This window comes from Austrofundulus limnaeus, unplaced genomic scaffold, assembly GCF_001266775.1.
Source record: "Austrofundulus limnaeus strain Quisiro unplaced genomic scaffold, Austrofundulus_limnaeus-1.0 Scaffold579, whole genome shotgun sequence".
NCBI lineage: Eukaryota > Metazoa > Chordata > Actinopteri > Cyprinodontiformes > Rivulidae > Austrofundulus > Austrofundulus limnaeus.
Window position 1 is genome coordinate 157,196 of NW_013952981.1, and position 6,254 is coordinate 163,449.

Here is a 6,254-nt window from a genome sequence, read left to right on the forward strand (position 1 = left end):
CGCACGCGCACACACACACACACACACACACACACACACACACACACACACACACACAAAACAAAGGATTACTGCGACTGTTGAACACAGTTGGAGTGAAGCAGCAGACGTAGGGCAGACACAGTTCTTACATTTCAGTGTTTCTAAACTTTACATAGTAAAGAAATCAGCTGTGTGTCCTGTCAGTCAGTTTACATTAACCAGACTTTGTAATTTAGTTCAAGCTCAACAGAACCGACCATGTAAAACAGCAGCTGTGAAAACAGTGACTCCCTTCAGCTGGACTTTAAAAGCCTCCTGAGCTGCCTGAAGCGAATCACAGAAGAGTCAGTAAGAATCCAGGACTTCAACAAGCTGACCTGGTTTTATTGACTGATAGGTACTTAAAGAAATGACTTTATGTTTAGTTAAAACACGTGTGTAACTCAGTGTTTGCTGTGGCCAGGGCAGAAATTATGGAGTTAAATCAGTGACAGCACTGTAAAAAATCCAATTTCGTTTTTGTGCGATGAAGAACAATTTTTAATTGAAAAAACTTGAAAAATTAAGTCTGACATATTGGGCACAATAATTTAAGTTGGTCCAAAATTACTTTGTGAGTTGTCAGTACTTATATCTCTAAGTTGTAGGTCATTGCAACAGATGAAAGTGCTGCTAACTTCCGTGCTTTTGTTTTGAAATGCGGGAAAGACAAGTTTGGGAGTTGACTTTTGAGTTCAAGGCATAGTGAACAACTCTCGTAGAGATAACTTTTGTTCTTATACTTCTGGTTTGTGTTTATCCAGTCCAAACTTTTAGTGTTAATAATGCTTAAAAGAATGAGCAGAAACTCGATTTGAAAGTATTTGTTTTCCCTCTTCCTGCTTCTTCCTCCTATCAGCTCAGATGTCAGAGTTCTGGCTCCGCCTCTTTGTTGCTGAAATGGATAATTTTCTGAAAACTCACCTCTGAAAAAGACGTAAACACTAATCTGTGTTTCATGAACCATTTTGAGTTGTGTTCTGTTGTCACATTCAGGATTGATTTGGCATTTGTGTTAAGTTTTGGTTACTGACTCTAGCCGACACCATGAGTGAGAGGTCTGTGTCACAGACATATGGAGGGAAAATGGCCGGGGCATTTAAGTGTCACCAAGTACTAGTCCTGATGGCTGACTAAAGTGTTTATATTGACACATGGACATGCTAATGTAGTTAACAGTAGCTGTGTTTCCATTACAAATGTGCACAAAACAACATCAATATTCTGTTAATGTTGAAAAAACACAGTTTAACAACTGCAGTGTTTCCATTAAGTAAGAAATGCTATTAAAGTCACGTGAATACGTTTGTTCTCATGATAAGTCATTACAAACATGGCAGCGATGGATGTAAACACATAGCATGTTGCTACCACGACACTAGCGCTCATCATCAGAGGAGACGTCGGCGTCTTTTATCGAGGCTTTCCAGAGACAAGTCCCTACTTGGGAGCGGCTACGTATGCTGTGTTTTTGGGAAATTGTAGTCGCTGAGTTTACTATTTTATATTACTTCTGTGATATTACTACTACTTCTACTTCCTGTTATCTTCTTCATCATCGTCTTTTTCACCAGTAGAAACAGACGGTTGTTGATCACGTGACTCCTGTGACGCGAAAAAAGTGTTTCCATTGCAGTTTTGCGAAAAACACCAATTTCGATACGGCTGAAATACCACCTCATCCTAGTGCAAAAACATTTTGTCAAAAAACATATTTTTTTCTAAATTGACATGTTTACATTGAGCAAATTTATTTTTGAAATTCTAATTTGTGCATTTTCATGGTCAATGGAAACACAGCTAGTGGTAGATAACTGTCAGCTAAACATTTTTCCTAAAAAAATAAAAAAACATTGATGCAATGATAAAATTTATATTACTGCAACTCAGTGAAGTTCACAGTATTCAGGATTTAAAGTTGTTAAAATTTATAATAACTGGAGTCAGAGGAACATGATATTCATAGTTTGTACAACTTAAATTTTAAAGTTACTGCTACTTTCATGTGAAGTGGAAGACTCAGCATACAAAGTGCGTACAACTTAAAACTTTGTTCCCACAACTTTTGGTTGAGTTACAAAAACACGGAAATCAAAGTTTGGCAAACTCAAAAGCAAAACTTAAATAGTTAAGTTGAAGTCCAAAACTTAAAAATGCCCTGAAGTTTGTTGCCTCACAATTTTGAGTTTTGCCAACTTTTCGTTTTTTACAGTGAGCTTACAAAGCTGTCACTGATTTAACTCCATATAATAAATCAGGTTAGTATGATAACAGAGCAGCAGTGTGTGAGGAGGCTTTATTTAAAAGATGTAAACTTGTGTTAGTGTAAGTGCTCCAGTCCTCACAGCTCTGTGATTCCAACATGTAGGTCAAAGCTCCTTCCTCTGCCTCACACAACAACACATTCAAAGTGCTTCTCTGCTTGTCAGGAGAAAACTTTTACTGAACATAATAATGAGTTTGAAACCAGGTGCTAATCCAAACTCTGAGACCTAACACTGCCCTGCTGTGCTGCAGAAAATAAAGCTCTTTTTTACTAATTATTCTGAAGTAAGCCACACTTTCAGCCTGTTTTACTGGTCTGTTGAACTGACCCTGAGCTGTTCTCAGTCTGATACATGTGCTTACAGTAATGTGCACTAACTAGTTTAGTTTACCAATCCCACTGAATCAGCACAATGCTTTGAACTGGTCAGTCTCCTCAAAGTATTGATGTTGATAAATGGATCCAAACCTGAGGAGTTTAGAGAGAAAGGCTGGACCATATGGAAATGTGTCATTATCCATGTTCCCATCAACACAATTTAAACTATCGCCAGTGGTGGACAGCGCTAATTCACAAATTAACTCTGCATTTTCTAAAGTGGTTATGAAAATATTTAGGTCCGCAACTTCAAAACTGCTTATTGCATAGAAACTTTAGCAGAAGCTAATTCTAAAATCAGGTTCAGTTCGACATTTTCTAGCTGGGTACAATTCAGTGCTGCCCACTAGTGGTGTATAAACCCTTGCTGGGGGTCTGATTTCCTCAAACAGAACTTTGACTCCTGGGTGTACAATTTAAAAACTTGTTGAGGCTTGCTCAGCTGATTCTTTAAAAAGTTGATGAGGATTGCTATTTCGGCTGATTCTTTGTCCTTTTCTTTTGTTTGTTGTAGATTTTTCATTAAAGAAGTATCAATCAAGACGTATTTCAATAAAGTAATTTTAAAACTGTTTATTGGAAAACTGAATTGATGCATTCTGGGTACATGACGGACTGATGAGAAACGAAAGCACGGTAACAGGAAACTAGTTTTCCCCTTCAAAATAAGAGCATGAATTTTAAAGTTTTTCATGTTTCCATTGAATTTTAAAGTTTCCCAGTTCATCTGAAACTCATCAGTCTGAAGAAGTCTCTTGGAGGAGAGACGAAACGTTTCACTAAAGAAGAACCATCCAGAGGACCTACTGATTTTTTTCTTTTTGATTTTTGAGATGCATCAGGATGTTTTCCATGTAGTTGCTCCAGTTCACCACTAGATGTCAGTCTTCATCAGCATAAGTCTATAACTCCGTTGCTTCGACCAATTACGTCAAGTATTGAGCTCCAGCGTTAAACTATATATTATTTTGAAAAGGGAGGATGGAAATGGAAAAATTCACAAAAACTTCCTTAATTTCATGAAACAGATTTTACATTCACTTGAGGTGGTTTGTGGATTTTCTGAAAGAGTTACTGCTCAGAGGAGGAGATGAATAAGTTCTGATGTAGTGAACATTGATCAGCTGTTCCTGTCCAATAACTGTAGTGGCTGCAGCTGGCTCCTCCTCCTCCTGCTGCTGCTGCCAGCGTCTTCCTGGATATTCCCGTAATGTGAAGAGAATTACATTTGTTTTTCTGTCACCAGACAGCTGTAACATCACCAGTACTAGCTGATAGGACAGAATAATATAACTTCTTTCAAAATGTGCTCAAAATTAGCTTTAAAATTGGATGGAAACATGGCTGTAGGGGGCGCCAGATCAGTGTTTACTGATCAACTTAGAAACTGGACTCATTTACACCAACGTGTGAGATGGTCAGATTCAGGGAACTCTCCAGAAACAATGAACACTCAATGAAGATAAAACCAGATTGTTTTTGGTTATTTATTACAAAACAGTCAGGAATTACTGAGTCAACACAACACAACACATCAACAATATGAATGAAATTTAAAGAGAAATGTATTAAAGTAGACTTGATGTTATTTATTCAAAGTTGAAGATAAAAGCTGCTATGATGCAGTTTACTTGGCATCTGAAAATATATTTCCTCAAAGGTATTTTTAATCTGAAAAGAGCTTCACTGAGTGAGAAGTAGTGTTGAGAGGTCAGCAGACAGTTAGGTTTCACTTTCAGTTTCACCCGAGAGCCTGCAGGAGTCATGGGTGGGGTGTGTGGGGAGGGGGCTGGGGAGGTGCGCTCTGCCATGAGGAAGTTCAGCTTAAAGACACGTCCCAGGGATGTTTCTGGTCCCAAAAGGTGTTCCTGGTCCCCACCTGTCGTTTTGCTCCTCAGCATGGCTTCATAAAAACACTGCAGGATTTCTCAAACATGATGAATGAGTCAGAGCAAGGCTTTGGGCATGTTTTTTATGAGAGTATAACATTATAACATGATATAAAACTCAAAAAAGTTGATTTTACATGATATTGCCCCTTTAAAGTTAAAGGGCTAATGGAATTTTGTCAGTACACAAGCAGCTGGTACTTTCGCTGGTTTAGCCTAATTTTACTAAGTAAGAGCTATTTCTGTCATTAATGTACTCACAGACTAAATAGAGCATAAAAACAGTGAATCCTTTCATCTATTTAATGCTCATAGAGAGACAGAGCGTTTTTTTAATGTAACAATGTAACGTTACAGAGCTGGTGTCTGTCTCCTGCTGGCAGGAACACCTGGACGTGTCTCCAGTCCATCACAGGGACCCAGAGACAAATGAGACAATCGACCAGTCACTGTCTCACACCCAGAGACTATTTAAAGTCACCAGTAAACAGGGCTTTTTGCTCTGTGGGAAGTTACTGCCCTGGTGAAAAAATATTATACTAAGTATACTAAATCTCAGTATACTTTAAATCCAGGGGTCTACAACTTGCGGCTCTAGGGCCACATGAGGCTCTTTTGGCCCTCTGCAGTGGCTCTTTGAAAATGTGGCCAAACATAGCAGAATAAATTTTTCTGTTTGTTTTTTTATACCCACAACAGAAATAAATTTGTATGCAAATATGTGCTCAATACTACTAATACAAAAAGTAAAACCTGTAGATTAGCTCATGCTAGCCTGTTATTTACTTAAATAATCCAACTTATTGCTATGATCTTTCTCTCAAATCCATCAGAATTACCTTTTAAAAAATTTGAAGGCTACATAATAATAAGAATTAGAAAATAGCTTAGTTGTACTAGTTTTTATGAAATTTAGTATAAACTATATAAAATAATTTGTTTGTTTACTTGAAAATAGTCTTTATTTGTCGTAATGTGTAAAAATGATAATAAATATTAAAATTCACAGTATATTTTTTAGTTTTATAGTGTCACCTCCAATGGCCGTAAAGGTTCCCGAAAAGGCCTCAAAAAGGCCACCAGTTGTTAATCACAGTCGTAACTTGTTTTGCAGCTCTTTATCAGTGAGCCGAGGAGCAGAAATGGCTCCTTTGATCATAAAGGTTGCAGACCCCTGGTACAGACAAAGCTCTACACTTAAGGTGTAAGTATATTTGAAGTTGTTCCATTTTAGTATTTAAAAATATACTTAATACACTTACAATAGTGCTTTTGTACAACTTAAATACAACTAAAGTATATTTAGTGTTAAATTAGTTGTTCCAAAATAGCACTCTTTAAGTATACTGATGAGTAGTGTGGCTTCAAGTATACTAAAGTATACTTAGATTTAGTGTACTTAGTGTAATATTTTTTCACCTGGGTGGAGTACCTGGAAAAATCCCATGTGTTCACATGGAGAACATGTAAACTTGAGACAGAAAAGCTCCAGCTGGGAACCTTGTTGTTGTAAGAGGACAGCTCTAACCTCCATCCTCTTTAAAGATTATATTTATTAAAATGTATCAAATCATTTCTCTTCAGCTGGACTCCAAACGTAGACTTTGATTTTATTCTTGGAAACCCAACACTGAAACACTACTTTCCCTGTGTGTGTGTGTGTGTGTGTGTGTGTGTGTGTGTGTGTGTGTGTGTGTGTG

General features: G+C 37.4%; 1 protein-coding gene across 1 annotated transcript in view; it reads left to right on the forward strand.

The window, feature by feature from the left end:
* Positions 1 to 6,254, forward strand: part of LOC106530942 (1-phosphatidylinositol 4,5-bisphosphate phosphodiesterase delta-3-A) — a gene marked incomplete at its 5' end in the record, with an annotated part of 43,914 nt that overhangs the window by 430 nt on the left and 37,230 nt on the right.